This window comes from Ahaetulla prasina, chromosome 2, assembly GCF_028640845.1.
Source record: "Ahaetulla prasina isolate Xishuangbanna chromosome 2, ASM2864084v1, whole genome shotgun sequence".
NCBI lineage: Eukaryota > Metazoa > Chordata > Lepidosauria > Squamata > Colubridae > Ahaetulla > Ahaetulla prasina.
This window is the reverse complement of record NC_080540.1, coordinates 165,649,371-165,669,815: the sequence shown is the minus strand read 5'-3', so window position 1 is coordinate 165,669,815 and position 20,445 is coordinate 165,649,371. Positions and strand designations below refer to the sequence as shown.

Genomic DNA, 20,445 nt, shown 5'->3' with positions numbered 1-20,445 from the left:
ATAGGTAATTTATCATCAATCCAAACCAGTAGTGGGTTTCACTTACCTTTGCTATTGGTTCGGAATAGGAAGTGCTTGTGCACGGTGCTTCTGCGCATGTGCAGAGTGGCTGTGATGATGTCTGGGCAGGTGGGCGGAGCCTCCCGCTGCTGCCACTACTAGTTCGCCTGAATCGGGGCGAACCAGTAGAAACCCACCACCGGTCCAAACATTTCCCTTGGTGAAATTTGACATCCAGAAGGGCAGGTCGAATTTGGGACTTGTTCATTCCATAGGATTCAAGTTGTAGTCATATTAGTGAAGTGTTCGAATCCTCACATTGGTGAGCAGGGTTAGGGTTAGGGTTAGGGTTAGGGTTGGAGCATGGAGCATGGAGCATGGAGCATGGGGGAAACAAGAGCAATGATTTTGAACTTTAAAAATGCCTGGGAGCCATTTGAAATGATCAGTTGCGACAATGCATCAATATTTGGTAAATCCAAAAGTTGTTTTAATGATTGTAAACAGCCTAGGTTTGCTTTGGATAGTGAGGTGGGTGGAATAAAATTGTGTTTATTGGGCCATTGTTGTCAGTGGATAATAAACCATGGAGAGAGAAAATAAATTGATGAGGGATTCAAACGTTATTCCTCTCTTGATCTTTAAAAAAAATCTTTCCTGGGGACTAAGCAGAAGGTTTGAACCAGTATATAAATGTCTTCTGGATCAAAATATGTTCATTGGCATAAAGTGTCTCTACAGAAACTGCAGAGTATTAGTGCCAAGAGCACTTTATATCTCAGTTCTCAATATAAATAATTTCTGAGCATAACTTCAGCCATTCCTCTTTTCTATTATTGCAGTTATAAAAGTGAATAAGAATGCTTCTCTTACCTGTAAGTGTGCTGTGAAAAGCTGTGAGATTTTCAACGTGTTCAGCTATCTTTAATTGCATTGATGATACACAGGTGCAAAAGGAAGTTACAAATACTTTAAGGATTCTTGAGTACATGACACTGTGTACTTAGGTCATTAGGTGATTGAAAAAACCCATGAGTACAATAATTATTTTTATTTATGTATTGAATTTGTTTGCTGCCCATCTCACCATAAGGTTAAATTGTTTGATTGCTGTCCTTCTCCTGTGGTTTGGTAGTTCAGAATTGGCCAAGCTAGTTGCTTCTCATCCTAATTGTAGACTAAATTTGTCTCCTTTTTTTTTTTTTTGCTTCAGCGGGCAGCCTTCTTCATATTGATCTGTCACAGCAGGGTTTCCCAAACTGAGATATACATCCCTTGGGGAGATGCAGACAGAGTCCAGGGGAGATTTGAAAAATCCTTTAGCTGCATTGTTACAATAAATTCACCTTTCCCCAAATTTTGTTGAGTTGTTTTGGTGTTTGGATTTTTAGAGGGGTTGTATACATTAAGGTTATCCTAAAGGGAGATGTGATGCCAAAATGTTTAGGAACTCCTGTGTTAGAGGATCAAATCAATGAAATCTATATATTATCTCACATGAGAGCAGACTTAGATATTATTAGTAATTGAGATGAATATGGAATTAACTCTATATACTGGTAGTCTTCAACTTGCAATCATTCCTTTAGTGATCAAAGTTACAACGGCACTGGAAAAAAGTGACCTATGACCATTTTTCACACTTACAGCTATTGTAGCATCCCCATGGTCACATGATCAAAAATTGGACGCTTAGCAACTGGCATGTGCTTATAATGGCTGTAGTGTCCTGGGATTGTATGATCACCTTTTGCAACTTTCTGACAGGCAGACTCAATGGAGAAGTCCAGATTCACTTAACAACGTTACTAATTTAACAGTACAATGATTCACCTTAAGAATTGTGGCAAGAACGGTTGTCAAATGGGGCAAAAGTCACTGCTGTGGTTTTTAAGGGCTACCTATATCTCATCTTTTCATCTTCTTAAATTATCATAGGAATTCATTGTATTTATTCCATAGTTTGAGTACAGTCGTGCATTCTAAGGATTAGTGCTCAAGACCAGTGGTGAAATCCAAATTTTTTTACTACTGGTTGTGGGCGTGGCTTAGTGGGCGTGGTGTGGCTTGGTGGGCATGGCTGGGGAAGAATACTGCGAAATCTCCAGTCCCACCCCACGCCAGGGGAAGGATATTACAAAATCTCCATTCCCACCCAACTCTGGGGCCAGCCAGAGATAGTATTTTCTGGTTCTCCAAACTGCTCAAAATTTCTGCTACTGGTTCTCCAGAACCTGCTGGATTTCACCCCTGCTCAAGACCCTGTTGTTTTACAGCAGTCACTGTTCTTCTGAAGGTTTGGCCCATTTTATTGTAGAAATGTACTTGTCTGTTTAATTCTTAGCAAGCATGCATTGCTATTTGTCTTGGCCTGGCTGGCCCTAAACTGTTGTGTGTTGTGGAAACAACCAGTTGCAAGTAGAGCTGTTCCTCAAATCAACCTTAAAAGACAGAACAAGGTGATAGATGAGTTTTAAATGTCGTAAGTTATTTTGTCAAATGGCTGTGTAAGCTTTTAGGTTACACTGAGTTCTTTGTCATGTACCTAAATCAGAGGTGGGGGAATTATGGCCCCTTTTATGATTTGTGGACTTCAACTCCCAAAATTCTTGAGAAAGCATGCTGGCTCAGGAATTCTGGGAGTTGAAGTCCACAAGTCATAAAAGGGCCATCGTTCCCTACCCCTGACTTAAATGACTATTGAAAAATCATTTTCTCTCATTATTTTGGGATTGTTTCTAATAATGGAAACCAGAAACAGAAAATGTTCTAAATAAGTAAATTTTCCTTACTCTCCTTCCAAAGTCATGTCAAGAGATTGTGCAAAGATGAGTAAGATTTACCAGTGTAAATAATGTTAGTATGAATCTGAAATGTATTTCTACCCATCTCCTCTTCTGGTGGTGTATGACACATAGGAATTGCCTCGTTGGAGAGGGCCAGTAGCCAGCTCATTAAATGTTTGCCCACCAGATGTATCAGGCATGTGCATAAGTGGTAAAACTGTGAATTTTCCAGCTACTGTGAGTTGCTTCCCAAAATACATGTAATATTTGGCTATAGACACCATTGGAAGAGGGGGGAAGGAACAAAGCAAAATTCCTTACCAAAGCAAATTCTTATAAGCCATTTTAAGTAGGGAGTGTCTGAAGCTTCTCCATTTCAAGATTAATTATCTGAAGAGAAAATGCCCAAGCAAAAGGTAGGAAAAACAGAAAAATACTCTAAACTACATGGTCTGTTCTGCCTACAGTATGTGGGTTTGGGAGAGTCAGTTCTGTCCCTTAACTATTGATGCAGAAGGATTATTTTTTGAACTTGGTCTATAAGGTCTGAAAGCAAATCACTTCCCTCCTATTGCTCCTGTGGTAACAAAATATTAATTTAGGTTGTTTGGTTGATTTTGCTGTCCTATTAACATCATCCCAACTCATGAAAAATAAGCAGATAAGCCTCTCCTGGCATGAAAACAGCATAGGCATATTCTACGAGTCAGCTAAAAAACATATGCTAAAATCCTGCTTGCATGTGATATGTCCAGTGTTTATTTTCCCATAAGTAATAGCCATGATGAGCACTAATGGAAGCTTGTCAAGGAAGAATTTTTGTAAACCCTTTCTTCCTTGCAAAAAGCCTAATTAAATCCCTCCGGGTCAAAGCTGTAGTTAGCCCTCAGATGGACCTTTTCCACTGATACCAGTGATTGAGCTATAGATCTGTAAGTCCTTAGGTTGAATTTGTCTTCTGCTAATTGATGGCCTTAGGGCAATCCTGTTAGCTGCAGTATTCATCTACTGTATTCATTTTGATATCATTCATTAATACTGATAAATACAGCATTTCTAAACACGAGGCAAACAGTATACTGAAAAGTAAGATCGTTCAAGCACACAGGTTTACGGTCCGATAGACATGATACAAAAAGGAAAACTAAGTGGGGAGTGAAGGGGAGAGCAGAGTAAATAAAGGACTAATGTAGCTATACCTTCCTTCAACCAATGATTAATGTCCCCCATGCAAGGACACTGTGTCTAGAAGCGAATGTAGCCTCCTGGTAGTGCTTGGTATCCAGACCAATGGATGGGCCAGATTCTGCTGCAGGTCTGATAGACATAGCACTACATCATTGGGTAAAACACTGCGTAATGCTGCTGGTGGGTAGGTATGCCTTCGTCTGCTGTGTTTTTGTAGAGGTGTCACAACAAGTTGCTGAGAGAGCTCCTTCCCTTGGCTGCTTCCCCACTGTTCAGTCTGCTCTCTCCACCTGCTTTCACAGTGATCTCATCCTTCTTCTCCCATTCACTATTGTTTCCTCCATCCATGCTGCCAATTCCACCCACCGGTGGCACTTTTGGCCCTGTTATTGGGATGCACAATTTCAACAGCAATAGAAGCCTCTTCCACGAAGAGAAAATTAAGTATATAATTTTGAACCAATCACTTGCTTTCTTTGGGAGTGTTGAAGTAGCACAGGATTGGGTTTATTGCTTCTTCTCCGTGCATCGCAAGGAGTTTCTAATCTGATTCAGGGACCGGTTATCATTCTTGGAGAAGTAATTTCTTTTAAATTATATCCTGTTACTACAAGTATGCCTATATAGAAACCTGTATGCAATTTCCGCTGCTAATTTCCCAAAAAATAAAATAAAATATAGGGGTGACTCTATACTGCTAAACATTCTTGAGACTTCCTTCATGGTATTATGAATTAGCCAATAAGCATGGATATTTAATTTTATTGTAAGCACAACATATATACACCATCTGTTGTCTAAAACAGGGGTCCTCAACCTTGGCAACTTTAAGCCTGGTGGACTTCAACTCCCAGAATTCTGGGAGTTGAAGTCCTCCAGGCTTAAAGTTACCAAGGTTGGAGACCTCTGGTCTAAAACACTGATGGAGAATGGTGAAAGTATGATTTTGGAAGGTGGGGCAAAAGATTTGTCTAAAAAACAGGGGGAACTTGGGACCTAAAAATGCAACAACGTCTGAAGCTGCATTTCAGAATAAATCTGGATTTGCACTTTCCTGAAACTTGTGTAGCTGCGCTTAAATTTCATTTACATTTTTGGTTGCCTGAATATCTGATAAATTTTACAAGTATGTTCTGTACTAAAAATTTTGTTAAACTGAAATCTGCCCATCTCTTTCATTGGCTAAGCTCATTCATTTTACAAGAGTTCTTTTCTGCTTTCTCTTCTACATGGACATAGTAATAATTTATAGAGAAATGATAACTAGACATCTTGACCAGCCCGACTAAGAAGTTGAGCAAATTATCTTCCTTGAATAATAAAGGTAAGATAAAGTCTTCTGAATGAGCTCAGCTCCAGTTGACTTCATGAGTATGGCCTTGCAATTTTCCTGGCAATAGTGTAGAAGAGGATTTTTTTTCATGTCTACTTTTTGGACGTTTTCAACTTTCCAATCTGGTTATTGCCCTTAATTCTTTAATAGCTTTCCCTATAATTATTTAACCAGAGCCAACCCTGCATAGTTTCCAAACCCAGACATGATCAACTAAGAAAGTGCTGCCACATATTGAGACAAATAGTAAAAAAAAAGGGGGCGGGGGACAAATTTAATAGGAGACTGTAGTCCTTTCTTAGCACCAAAAATGTGGTTAATGCAGAAACAAAGAAGAAAATTCGTATATGCCACAGAAAGGATCATCCCTATAGAAAAGCGGGGGTGGTCTTTTCCCTGAATGGCTGCATCTTTCCAGCATGTGTCCCCCTTGTATGCAAGTCTTAGAGATTTATGCACATTCCACTGCTGCTTGTGGTATTCTCATGGGCATGTTGTTCTATTTCCTACTCAATAGGCTCCTTCTGCAGGAAATACCTCCTGCAAGCAGCTACCCTAGAAGGGGCTGGGCGGGATGATTGACACAATTGTTCTCCATGTGAACTTTCTTTCATTTTTCCTGCCTGAATCCAGTTATGCACAGAACAAATGGGATTTCTGGCCATGATCTGAAGCTACAATTAGTAGACTTTGCTCAGCTTCTCAAAACAGATTGAATAGTGGGAGGGGGGAGGAAATATTCCATTCTTGTTGAACAGATCACCTTTGACCGTAATATACTGTATTCTGAAAAACTTCAGAAAGAAAGCTGGCTGCAAGGTGAACCACTTGTGAGTCACCTTAGCCTATTGACCAGTCTTCAATTTAATGCCTTCCAAGATGCGCTGAACAATATCACCCGTGATGCCTAGCTATCATGCCTAATTAGTGGCTGTCTGGGGACAATGGAGGAGGAGACGCAACATATAAAAGACTCTGTTAAAGCAAGAGGAACACATTTTGTGTGAGATTTGTGTGATGAACATGTGTTCATCACCTGAACACATGTGTGAGATTTGCCAAGGTGATCAGAGAATTACCATTCTATAATGATTGCTTCAAAAAGCTTCAGAATATAGCAGATGTACAGAAAAGTGCACATTAGTCCCTTTGAAGCTAAATCCATGTACTTCGCTTTTTTTTTTTAATTATGTTTTACTGGAGCAACTTTCCCCAAACTGGTGCCCTTCAGAAGTGTTTGGGTTACTGTGTCCAGAATTCCCAGCCAGCATCTGGAAGACAACAGAGTTGAGAAGGATGCTTAGATTGCCGGCCCCTTTATTCATTGCTTTGATTAAAACAAAGCTTTCAGCTAGTTAAATTCATGACTTGTTGTGCTATTAATGTTTGATGGCTAGTTACATTATGTTTTTAATATGCAGAAATAATTTAGTCTTCATCTATTTTGCCTTTTCAACATACTTGTGAGGTGAATCACAATCATTCCCACATGGGAAAATTGAGAAAATATATTTGCTAACAACTTGTTAAACAGAGCAAGGATTTCAGCACAGGCCTTCTCTTCTCTATCCAGTGCTCTGCGTGCTTTCTCTCAACTTAATTTCAACAATCTTCACCTCCTGCAGATGTGAGATCTTTCATTGGACTCTCAATATGGCGTGACTATTTTCTTTTTTATTTACTTTTAATGCCATATTTCTTCCTTTAAATTTGCCTTTTGTTGGCAATTCTTTTCCTTCTTGTTTTTCTTTCTACCTGTTTGATTCTCTGTTAGCTCGTGGCTGTGACACCAATAATACGATTCGTATAACTGTTTAGATAAAAACCCATGTTCTATGGGATGCTTATATTAGGCTGAACTGTCATCCCCGAGGAAGAGAAAAAAACCAGGTCTACTCATTAATCATCATCACCCTCATGTTAAGGAGCCATGGTGATGCAGTGGTTAGAATGCAATATTGCAGGCTAAATCTGCCAACAGCAAAAGTTCGACTCTGACCATCTCAAGGTTGACTCAGCCTTCCATCCTTCCGAGGTCTGTAAAATGAGGACCCAGATTGTTGGAGGCAATATGTAAACTGCTCAGGGAAGGCTGTAAAGCACTATAGAGCAGTATATATATCTCAGCGCTATTGCTATTTAAATGTATGTAGATTTAAAGCAACATTCTGTTTTTTTAAAGAAATATTAAAATCAGGCATTTTGTGCTCACCTAAATACATGAGTCTAGAGTCGGCAACGACTAGCACGTATGTGCGAGGGGAACCTTTACCTTATAAATACATGAGAGTAGGAATTTCTTAGGCAAATTGACTTTGTAGCACGTCCCATGTTTCTGCCATCCCCTATATCGATTTGTTATGCCTTTTTCCTTCTCCACCTCCCATAGTCCACAAAGAAGAAAGAATCTCTTTAGTGCTGTCATTATGCAAATAAAGCATAAACAATGTCAAGGAATAAGGACTCCAAGATTCGACAGCTTTTTATGGAACATGTCAGGTGCTCACTGAAGCCACTCTGATGTTGGCCGTAAGTACTGATTCCTGTAGGAATCCAGTTAACTTTCAATCAAAATAAGTTGTCTATTTCAACGTAAAATGTTATGAGTCCTTTAGAAAGTTTTTCTTTCTCCCTTTTCTGCCGCAAGTTATTTTTATTCTTAGCAAATTGTACATCAACTTTATTAGGATCTTCACAGGGTGAGCTAAGTATGTAGGTCTTGTGAATCAAAGGACCAACTTAAGTCTGTATTGCTATTGTTTTTTTAATTGGGGATTAGGATGTTGGTAGCGGTAATACTGATAAAAAAATTAGAAAAATACACTTCTTTAATAAAGATTCCCTCTTCTCTGGAAAACTCAGTGCATGAGTAGGATTAGACATTTCTAACTGTGAAGTCTCATTAGTATCATGAAACTTCAATTTCCAGAATTCTCTTGGGAAAAACTATGATATTTAAGATTATACAACCAATATATTGCAGTTTAGAATGGCATTAAATGAGGCAAGAGTGCTGACTCTAAATGAATTCTTAAGAAATATATTTTTCTTTTTTACAGTTGCACTTGGATCATAGACATTTCTAACCCTTTCCTTTTCTGTATTATCCTTTTGGGAATGGTCCATAACTCTGAAATAATGTGTGCATTGAAGAATATATAAAAGGTCTCAAGTTCAGGAATTTCAGACAGCACAGCTGAAAAAATTCTTCCTTCGAGGTCTTTGGCTGCCAATGCTATTTAGGCAGTATTGAGTCAGAGACCAGATGGATCAATATTCTAACTCTCTACAGGAGCTTCCGTTATGGATCTCTTTCAGGCTGGGCCAGCTCTGCCTTTAAGCATAGAAGAACAAACTTCCAAAATAGCTTATTTTGGGAGTGGGTAAATATTAGGTTGCCTTTGCTTTGTGCTCTTAAGGCAGCTTGGTGTTTTCAGATGCAGAGAAATAATCTGTTTATTGCAGAGGTGAAATCCAGCAGGTTCTGACAGATTCTGGAGAACTGGTAGTAGAAATTTTGAATAGTTTGGAGAACTGGCAAATGCCACCTCTGGCTGGCCCCAGAGTGGGGTTGGAATGGAGATTTTGCAGTATCCTTCCTCTGGAGTGGGATGCAAATGGAGATTTTGCAGTATTCTTCCCTGGCCATGCCCACCAAGCCACACCACACCCACCAAGCCACGCCCACAAAACAGGTAGTAAAATTTTTTTTATTTCACCACTGGTTTATTGCCAATGTTCTAGAGCAGGGGTCTCCAACCTTGGTCCTTTTAAGACTTGTGGACTTGTGGACTTCAACTCCCAGAGTTGCTGGCTGAGGGACTCTGGGAGTTGAAGTCCACAAGTCTTAAAGGGACCAAGGTTGGAGATCCCTGTTTTAGAGGTTGATAAAGCCCAGAATTAAATATACCCACAAAGACCAACAGTGCAGATGACAAAGGATAAGTTAATATTTATTACATTTTAGAAGTTATGGCTGTATATACAAGGATATAATATTAGAATGGGTAAAATTTGCATATTAGCAAAACTAATATGGTAAAATATTTCCTTGTCATAGCTACTGCTTGGAATCAGGAATAGAATCAAATTGATTCTTTGAACAGAGGTGAGAACAGAGATGAGTCTTAAGAGACTGGCAGAAAACTATACCAATGGATCAGTAGGGGGTGCTACTCCCAATTTCAGATGTTTCTTCACGCATATGTAGAGTGTAGGAAATAAATGTTTTCCATTTATTTGTACTACCGAATACTTTATTTGTATTGCTGAAGTACTACCGTAATGCAGGAGGACAAGTATGATATCATAGGTATCATTGATCAGTGGGATCATTGCTTATGTTCTGGTAGATCACAAGTTGAACATGAGCTGAAAGCATGATGCTGCCACCAAAAAGGCAAATCTATTTTGGGATGTTGTATTAATAGAAATGTAGAGTTCAGATTATGAAAAGTAGCTATCCCATTCTAATCTGCCCAGGTTAGACCCCAATAGGAGTAGTGTGAGCAGTTCCAGATATCACAGTCAAAAAAAAGTAATGGTCCAAACTGAAGTGAATTTAGAGGAGGGCCATCAGAATGGTGAGGGAATTGGAAATTAAGTCCTGTAACAAACAGTTAAAGGAAATGGATATGTTTTACCTTGGAAAAGAAGATAGAGGAGATTCAATACAGAGGTGGGTTTCAGCAGGTTCTGACTAGTTCTGAAGAACCGGTAGCGGAAATTTTGAGTAGTTCGGAGAACCGGTAGTAAAAATTCTGACTGGCCACACCCCCTTCTATTCTCTGCCTCCCAAGTCCCAGCTGATTGGGAGGAAATGGGGATTTTGCAGTATCCTTCCCCTGCCACGCCCACCAAGCCATGCCACACCCACCAAGCCACACCCACAGAACCATTAGTAAAAAAATTTGAAACCCACCACTGATTCAATAGTAGCCTTCAGATACCTAAAGTATGTCCATATATAGGATGGAGTGTTCTCTCTGGAGGGCAGAATCAGAACCATTGAATTGAAGCTACAGGGAAGTACGTTCAGGCTAGGAGAAATTTCATGAGGTCAAGCAGTGGAAGAAACTGCCTTATGTAATGGTGGCTTCCTCTTCAATGAAGGTCTTTAAACAGAAGATGGATAGCACATTTTTTCTAAGCGATAGATTGGACTAGATGAAATCTGAGGATATTTCCAACTTCATGATTCTGTTCAACTGCCTGTCTATCTCACTTTTTATATATGAAACAAAGAAGGAAGTAACATGATATAGAGCAGTGATGGCTAACCTTTTTGCCATCGTGTGCCAGGAGGCAGGGGGGTGCGGGGGTCACGCACGTGTGCCCACACCCATAATTCTATGTGTCCCACCCCTGTGCATGTGCACATGACCCCCCTCCCTCTTTTTCTCTCTCACCTGGCTCCAGAGCCTCTCTATGAGTCTGGGGAGGGTGAAAACGGCATTTCCCACCCCCCTTAAGGCCTTCTGGAGGCCAGAAACTGCCCGTTTGCCAACTTCCGGTTGGACAGGAAGTGACTTTTTTGCTGTCCCCAGCCTCATAGAGAGGCTCTGGAGCCAGTTGAGAGAGAAAAACGGGCCTTCCCCACCACTCCCAGGCCCTCCAGAGGGAGGAAACAGCCTGTTTCCCTACTTCTAGTGGGCCCAGAAGGCCTGAAAATCAGCTGGCTCACGTGCCCACTGATATGGCTATGTGTGTCACAGGTTCGCCATCACGGATCTAGAGCCTTGGGTTGTGCAGTGGTTAGAATGCAGTCATTGGTGGGATTCAGATAATTTAACAACAGGTTGTCTGCCTTAATGACCAGCTGGGTAGGCGTGGCTCGGTAGTCATGTGACCATATGGGTGTGGCAAACTCAACATCACTCACGTCAATGGGCGCTTTGCCTTAGCTGTCACAATGTAATAAGGGTTAACCAGAAAGGCAATTTCTGTAAGCAGGGCAATAAGGATTAGGCTAGAAACAACACCAGAATGTTTCCTTCCTGCCTTCCTTACAGGATTAGCCCTGTAAAGTGGGAAAAAACAAAAGGAGATTCCTTCCAGCAACCGGTTCTCCAAACTGCTTAGAAAGTTAACAACCGGTTCTCCTGAATAGGTGCGAACTGGCTGAATCCCACTACTGAATGCAGTACTGCAGGCTACTTCTGCTGCCTGCTGGCTGCCTGCAGTTTGGTAGTTCAAATCCCACCAGGCTCAAGGTTGACTCAGCCTTCCGAGGTCGGTAAAATGAGGACCCAAATTGTTGGAGGCAATATGCTGACTCTGTAAAATCGCTTAGAGAGGGCTGTAAAGCACTGTAAAGCGGTATATAAGTCTAAGTGCTATTGCTATGATCTTAATCTTTACCCCCAGAGAGCAACCTTTCTTGTGCTCACCCTATTGTTGAAAATGCAAATGTTGGCATTATCATGCATGCTGTTTAAGAGAACCTTCTTTGATCTTTTCTTTATTCCTTTTCCTGGAATGAAGTTTAAGCTTTTTTTTTTGTCCCTGTAGTGTCATGACTCTAAAGTAATATTTTTATTTATTTATTTATACTTTATGTTTCACCTTTTTGAATTGCCCATCTCCCTCAGATAGGAACTCTGGATATCTTGCCATCCATCAAATCCTGTCATCTATTAGCGCTGGAATGGAGGAAAAACATATCGTTATTTTTACTTATATTCATTCATTCTCCCTCAGATTTGATGTAAAAGCCTATAGATCAGTGATGGCTAACCTATTCTAGACCGAGTGCCCAAAGTACAAGTGTATGTGCGTAAATGCGCGCGCGCACACCCAACCACCCAAAATGCAGTGCGGGTCCCACGCATGCGCCCCATCCCCGCACATGCGTGTGTACCCCCTGCATGTGCCCTCCCCACGCATGTGTGCATGCGGCTCTGCATGTGCCCTGTCCCCCTGTGCATACGTGGCAGAGACCTGACAACCAGCTGCCCCGTGGGAGGCCTGCGCGCATGCACGGCAGAGCTCAGCTGGGGCAATGACTCGCGTGCCCACAGAGAGGGTGCTGTGTGCCAGCTGTGGCACATGTGCCATAGGTTCATCATCACGGCTATAGATGATAAAAGTCTTGTCATCTCAAAAACCTCTTGCTATGCCAGAGTTGTTTATAGAGCATTCAAATGCTATACCCCTCTGTTCATTTTCTGTGTACAAAAAATTGCCGCCATCTTTTAAAGCCTCAGTCAATAGAGCTACAAGATTTTCATGGGATCAGTTGATTAGGAACAGGAATTTCTGAAACAGATAACATGCGCCAGAAACAGAGGACATATACCAATGAACTACCTGTATAATGGAATCATTTTGGCTGGTGCATGGGGATCACAGGCAATGAATGTGAGGTAGAAAAGCCAAAATTAACTACCCTTTCATCTCAAAGTATAGTAGGGAAGTGAATATTGAATAATCTGCTTGCCTGTATTGATAAGATCAAATGTTCTGCCGGAGGCGGGTTACTTTGTTGTATTGAGTGAAAAGATAATGCTCTCAGTGTTAACACTTTTAACATTTGTTTTTCTGCTTTGCTACATAATTTGTTTTGTAATGCAGTCATCTACATCTTGTCTGTTCAGAAGTAAACCTCTGGATTTCAAATGGAGGGGGGCATACTCTTCAGTTCTCAGAAACCTTAGCCAGCACAGCCAATGAGAACTGAGGTCTACCTCAGTTCTCATCGGGGTGCTAATTTAGGTTGTGGGGTATTAATATGTAGTGTTGCAGCATTAGGGAGTGAGCGTTTCACTCTGGATCTATTAAATAAAACGTTTACATAGCAAAGGAAGAACTAGGAAGCCAGCAAGGTTTTATCAGCACTCCCACCCCCAGTGCCTCATGTCCATTTTTGGATTGGGGGCACATGTCTCTTTATGCTCAACTAAAGAAAGAAACAAAGGTAGGAGGATCTCTCAGCTGGAAAAATTTCTTTTTAACTTATCTACACTCACCTCTGTCCATGAAGTCATATTGAATGTATCCAAAAATTATTTCAGCATTTAGAATTAAATACACTTTCCTTCAAGATCTAAGAGGACGCATAAAAAATATCTTGGGTATGCACTCCCGGAGAACATGTAGGAAGGAGAGAGATAAAAAATTAAGTTGGAGGGGATTCAAATTAGTGGATAAAATAGATAGAATCTAGCTGTTCTTATTTTAGAAGAGGAAGGGCACAGTCCATCTGCAAGTTTTGTGTGTTTTTTTAAAAATAAACATTGCACAGTTACTGTTTATTTCCATGAGGCTTGGTTTAGGATAATTTCTTAGGTAGAAATTGGAGTCCTAAGTTTAATTACTAGCTTTCATGCTTAAAATGGGGGAGAAAAGTCATTTTGAAATATGATTCTGTATGCTACTAATTCTAGAGTTACTTAAAAACAAAGGCCACAAAAAAAAGAAATTGATAATTTTGTCTTTGAAGTCGGGAGATTTTAGATAACAATATTTCATTTTCAAGACCTTACTCATCATGTTTGTAATTGTCTGCAATTAGTGTTCCTGGGCTGGACACCTGTGTTCATGCTGCCAAATGCCCTTGTATCAGATAATCCATTTCTATTTCTGCATTGGAATCCTCTATCTTAAAAATATAGAAAGCAATGATGATATCTTCTGCTGCTTTATGAGGGAAGATAATGGTTTTTAGGAAATTGGCACAGAATGCCCTTTCCATTGCCATTTTTTTCTTTATGGACAGAAGGTCCTATATCCACAGACATATCCCTGCAGCAGTTCAAACTATTCCTACGTACCATGGTAAGGCAATTTTAAGAAAGATTTCATCTCTAAATTTTGCAATTTGTGAAAAAGTAATAACATAAAACATGGAAACATTAGAAGCCACAAAAAGAGAAAACCTTTTTGTGAATGGTTTTTGTGGCTTGCCTTCCATTATACCCCGTAAAGCTCCGTAATGACTAGTACCTCTTAATAAACACTGTACCAAGCCGAGGTGGCGCAGTGATTAGAGTGCAGTACTGCAGGCTACTTCAGCTGACTGCTTGCTGCAGTTCAGCAGATCGAATCTCACCAGCTCATGGTTGACTCAGCCTTCCATCCTTCTGAGGTGGGTAAAATGAGGACTCAGATTGTTGGGGGCAATAGGCTGACTCTGTAAATCACTTAGAGAGGGCTGTAAAAGCACTATGAAGCAGTATATAAGTCTAAGTGCTATTGCTATTGCTACCTCACAGCTGGGTAGACTAATGTGCAATATAATGGTTTGAATCAGCCACCATAGATAGACTGGTGGTGTTCTCATTTAAACAACCATGAGCCCAGCATTTATTTCCCCACTTTCATAGGCTTTAATGCAAGTGGTTCCCAAACTTTCTTTCTATCGTTAGCCAAAACTATTTATCAGAAAGTCCTTTTTACTGTTGATTATAAGAAAAGATTAGGGATCAGCTTTTTTTCTTTTGGTAATATACGTTGAGAATTGCCATTAAAAAAACATGAAAAATACATTGCTGAAGAATAAGAGGGAAACGTGTAAAGAAATCTTCTCCCCTTGTGTTTTGAGCCTTTCTTTCCCGCACATGGCTCCACCCACCAGTATACTGAACTCCTGAAGAACAGATGGTGGAAGGCGCAGCCTGTTACACCAGGCCTTGCCAAGGAACGTGCTGTGCACATTCCTCCTCCACTGATATTAACGGTTGCCCCATCACCCATAGAAGTAGCAGGAGGCATCTGAAGGAGATCAGCATTTAGCAACATATAGCTTAGGTCAGGGGTGTCAAACTCAAGGTCTGGAGGCCGTATCCGGCCCACAGGGTGCTTAGATCTGGCCTGCAGGGCTGCCCTAGAAACAACAAAGGACCAGCCCACAGTGTCTCTGCCAGCAAAAACGGAGCTTGTGAGGGCCACATGCGCCCCCCCCCAAGCTCTGTTTTTGGCTGGGATGACCTCCCTCTGAGCTCCGTTTTCACTGGCAGAGGGCAGCAGGAGGCCATCACGACTGAAAATGGAGCTCTGGAGCCTGTTTTCGCTGGCAGAGAGCTTGGGCCACCACAGACGTCCCTGAGATGAGTGATGTCAAGCTGGCCACGCCCACCCCGGCCATGCCCACCCCGGTCCCCGAGGTCAAACACAACCCTGATGCAGCCCTCAATGAAATCGAGTTTGATACTGCTGGCTTAGGTGAACATGGCTCTTGCACTCTTTACTCTTGTTTTACTTCTGGAGAGCAGCCAGCGGGAATGGACTGGCATAGCCTATGGTTAAGACAGACTTGAACAGCTATTTCTGACACACTTTTTTGAGGGTGGCCCCACCAATCACTAGCTGGGACCCAATAGATTCTTGACAGATCCCTGTTTTCCTTTGTTCTTTCATGCCAGCAAAAAACTAAGAGGTTTGTCTGTTGCCAGAGATGATGCTAGTCCAGTGGTGGGTTTCAAATTTTTTACTACCGGTTCTGTGGGTGTGGCTTGGTGGGCGTGGCTTGGCGGGCTTGGCAGGGGAAGGATACTGTAAAATCTCCATTCCCACCCTACTCCAGAGGAAAGATACTATAAAAGCTTCATTCCCTCCCCAATCCAGGGGAAGGTTACTGCAAAATCCCCATTTCCTCCCAATCAGTTGGGACATGGGAGGCAGAGAATAGATGGGGGTGGGGCCAGTCAGAATTTTTATTACTGATTCTCCGAACTACTCAAAATTTCCACTACTGGTTCTCCAGAAGTGGTCAGAACCTGCTGAAACCCACCTCTGCGCTTCATATTCCTCATACAATGCAAAATGGGTTTTTGCCCCTGTGTTCTATTAAAATGTTCAAAAAGCTACACCACACAGAAAATGTTGACCCCTTCTCTCACCAATGATACCCCTGTAGTCGCTGTCATACCTCCGTCATCCATCAGAGTCTTGGCCTAATTGTTTAAATTAGAAATGTCCCCACCTCAAAAAAACGTGTGTTAGGGATAAAAGGTAATTGGTTTGTGGAGTTAAAATAGCGCATGCATTCATTGAGGAAATGGCATTGTTGTTGTTTTTAGTTACGAAGTCGTGTCCGACCCATTGTGACCCCATGGAGAATGTTCCTCCAGGCCTTCCTATCCTCTACCATCCTCTGGAGTCCATTTAAGGTCACGCCGACTGCTTCAGTGACTCCATCCAGCCATCTCGTTCTCTGTCGTCCCCTTCTTCTTTTGCCCTCAATCTTTCCCAGCATTAGGCTCTTCTCCAGTGAAGGATGTGACATACTTAGCCAAATTTACAGTTATCTAGACTAGAGGTAAATACAATCTACATAAACTGCTCTTAAAAGTGGTTCACACATGCATATATAGATACTATTTGCAAGCTTAGACCAAATGGCCAATTTGAACTTTTCTTTAAAGTCATTTGATTTGGAGAGTCTATAAATAAAAATAAATAAAACAAAAACAAAAACAAAAACTGGAGCCCAGTAAAGCTGCTCCTGATTTATATCACTTTAGAGTGCAAATGAGAAGTCCTTTCCATTCTCCTTTCCATTAGCGGACTGTACATAAGCTTTCAACCTTGTCCTTGACTTGCTAGTTTTCTCTAGAAGTAATATTTTCTATGAAAGAACATTTAGTCAACACAAATTTCAGCACTTCAGCTATAGGCGTCGGGACCACGGAGTAATAAAGCAGCAGCGGTAAGAATGACATTGCATGCTATATTTTGTGGGTGCAAATTGTGTTTTTTTTCCCCCTAAGCCTTCATCCCAAGTAGACCATGGACATGTACAGAGCTGATTGGTTGCCATAGCAACACCCCTCACACTGTCGTGTTAGTTTCCTAGGTGGGTTTAGATGCCTGTGGCATTGGCTTGACACATCTCTACTTCCTGACGCAGGCAGTGTTATTTCAGGAGCAGGTGCCATGCCACTGTATTGAATTATGGCCCCTGGCTAAATGGGTTATTACTGCAATACAGTAGGGTTTTTTCCCCCCTGAAAACAAGACTCCTTTATCTTGCTAGTTGCGTTGGGACAACACTGCTGGCTTAGAAATGTTTATTGGAGTGTCTCCAACCTTTATTTTCAGATATAATTCCCCGCATTCAGACTTCCTTCATGAGAGTAAGCAGAAAATGGGCCAAAGTAGCTAAACCAAATGTTTCTGTTGAAGCTAAGCATGATTTGTTTGGAAACAGATGTCGGCAAATTGCTTTTTCCACATATTTCTGGACTCCCAACTTGCTAGATCCCTAACCAGCATAGTCAATGGTGAAAGATTCCTGGAGTGGCAGTTCAACAACATCTGGAATAGAAACCCTTTGCAATTTAAAGCACATTTGAATCGGTTTTCATCAAATTGAGATTTTATTGTGGTATACTGTAAAAACTGCTCAAGCAGCCATATTGGAATCACTCTCACATGTCATAAAGTAATTAATTTACCCAGTCATCCTGAATAGTTAATTATCAAATCTCAGTCATGGATTTTTATGGAAACGAAGCAGATACAGACTTCACACAACATCCCTGAATGTTTATGAATCAGTTCACATGTATATTCTAGTCTAGTATTTATAATGTGAAATAGGGCCAAGGAGACCTCAATTTATATCCTCATAGGTTATCAAACTTCCTTACAGCCTTCTCTCTCATCTTAGATGAGAGCTATGCTTCCTGGGCTATGCTGGCTCAGGAATTCTGGGAGTTGAAGTTCCCAAGTCATAAAAAAGGCCATTGTTCCCCACCCTGATCTAAGATGAGAGAGAAGGCTATAAGGAAGTTTATTGTTCCCCACCCGTGCCTTAGATGGTAATTATGGAGGATGAGCTAGAAGGGACAGGGTTGTGTATGTTGCACAGAGTTCCATGAAGAAGGTGAAATAAGTACACAACAAAAATTAATTCACCTGTGAGCCATCAGTTCTTAGTTCACACATCTATGGATTTTACTTGATTTCCCTCCCTATGAGTATATTAATTGATGGTTGTGATCTGATGCACAGTAAAATAAGACTGCATACGTGCTCTTTTATTCATAGATTCAACCAGTCATCAGACAATAAATAAACCCTAGACTTCAAGTACATATCAGTTTGTATGAATCTGGCATAAATACGTATGCAATCACTTAACTATGTAGTCAGCTTGCAGTGCAACCCATGTTTATTGTCTAATCCAGAATAAGATGTTATTGAGCTACTAACTTTAGGGTTTATTTGAAAAAATGACATATATTGTGTAGCTGATCTCATAACTGCTTCTGTACACAGCTCAATCAGTCTACTTCCTGACACAGAACTTGGATTGTGTAAATTTAGCCTTTATTCTCGCCCAGATGATTGCATTTTTATACATACTCAATAAATATTAATGCATACAAATGAACATCTGCGCCCATCAACCAGGGTTTAATTTAAACCTTATTTCATTATATCAACTCACTACTAGAATATAGGAGAGAAATATTAATGTCCTGTCTTTGCTTCAGCTTTCAGTTTCTCTAGGCCCACTTAAATAAAGACTGTCTCTCCAGGAAAGTGGTTGTACTCTTGCTCTTATTGAACCTGATGTCTTGATTAGAGGCATAAGCTGTACTTCAAAACAACAACAACAACATCCTGTTCATGACATTGGTTGGGAAGGGAGAGAGAGAAACTTTTTCAGTGCAAAAACATTCAGTTCACTTCAATATATGCCCTTAATTTCAGGGGTGGTATTTGATTTTAGTGAAATTGAGGGATCTGTCACTTGCAGTGGCTTTTCACCAGACTGGATGCCAAATTTGGGGGGAATGAACTTTGTGTGTCATATATGAAATGTGCAAATATGAAATGGATATGCAGGTTTTCCATCATTTAAGAAAATATCCAAACTATGCTGAAGTTTTTGCTAATTACATAGGGCTATTGTTAATGCAATTTCTGATCATCTTCAAACTGCACTGAAGTTGTCCCAACAGGGTTTACAATGAATATATATAAAGCAGATGTGATATAAGGCAGTTTGTTTGTTTGTTTATTTGTTGATTGATTTGGGTACCACCCACTTCGAGATCAACTCTGGGTGCCACACGGTATTAAAAGACAAAATAGCAAATGCACTGAATACAATTAAACCGTAGAACATTAAAGAAGATGGTGAATCTGGCCAAAGATGATGTGTTATTCCTAAAATAAGACCCACCCCGAAAAGAAGCCCTATCATATTTTTACGCATGCGCTCAAATTAAGCCCTATCCTCAAAATTAGCCATAATTAAGACCCCACCCACCCCAGGGTGCAGGGGTTGGGGCAAGGTAAAAATTAAGCTAGGGTGGGGATGGGGTGTGTGGAACTGCCCTACTTACCAGGCCTCACACTCCACGGCACTTGCTTCTCCTTTTTCTGCGGCCGCTTCTTCTGTAGCCGACTTCTTCTGCGGCCCACAGAGCTGTTATTAGCTGCAGAGAGCTTTAAGGAAGGCATCTGAAGGCGAAACAGAAGCCAGGGGGTGTTGCGCTCATCAATCTGGAGCCCGTTTCTCAGCTACAAAGGGCTTTCCAGAAGGCTCTGAGAGCAAAACGGTGGCCGGGGGCAACATGTGCAAGTGGTGGCAAGTGGCCGCAGAAGAAGTGGGTTGGCAGTGGGCTCCTGCTCAGCAGGACTGTTGGTGCCACCACCACGAGGTGAATCAATAATTAGACCCACCCGAAAAGAAACTCTGTTTTTTCGGAGATCAAAAGAAAATAAGTCCTGGTCTTATTTTCAGGGAAACATGGGAGGAAAACACATATAACCCATACAGCAAGGGCTACCAACCACCCTAGTCCAGAATCTAGGAAGTCTTTTAGGTTTCCAGAATACCATCTGGCTGGGAGCTACCAAATTTCAGGGGGAACTTCATTCCAGAGGGCAGGTACTGCAGTAGAGAAATCACACTTCTGAGGTCTTGATAAATGACACTGCTTAACTTGAAAGAACTTGGAGCATGCCAACCCTGTCAGATCAAATCAGACACCAGGAGAGATAGGGCGTCTCACAAATAACCAGACCCCATGCCACACTGAATCCCATCCAGAAGCAGGCTGGCAACGAGTGCAACTTATGAAGCAGGGCTGTCACGTGGCATAACACAACATGCTCCTCAGTGCCCAAACTGCTGCTTTCTGAATCAGCTGAAGCTTTTGAGTGAGCTTCAAGAGCAGTCCC

General features: G+C 41.2%; 1 protein-coding gene across 11 annotated transcripts in view; it reads left to right on the top strand.

Moving 5' to 3' along the window:
- Positions 1-20,445, top strand: part of ARHGEF25 (Rho guanine nucleotide exchange factor 25) — a 104,086-nt gene that overhangs the window by 47,720 nt on the left and 35,921 nt on the right. Inside the window, exon 1 of one of the 11 annotated variants that reach the window (XM_058168419.1) lies at positions 5,250-5,298. The exons of the other annotated variants lie outside the window; for them this stretch is intronic. The gene's annotated coding sequence lies outside the window, so the exon portion shown is untranslated. Of the gene's footprint in view, positions 1-5,249; positions 5,299-20,445 lie in introns of those variants that run through there. 11 annotated transcript variants of the gene reach the window in all.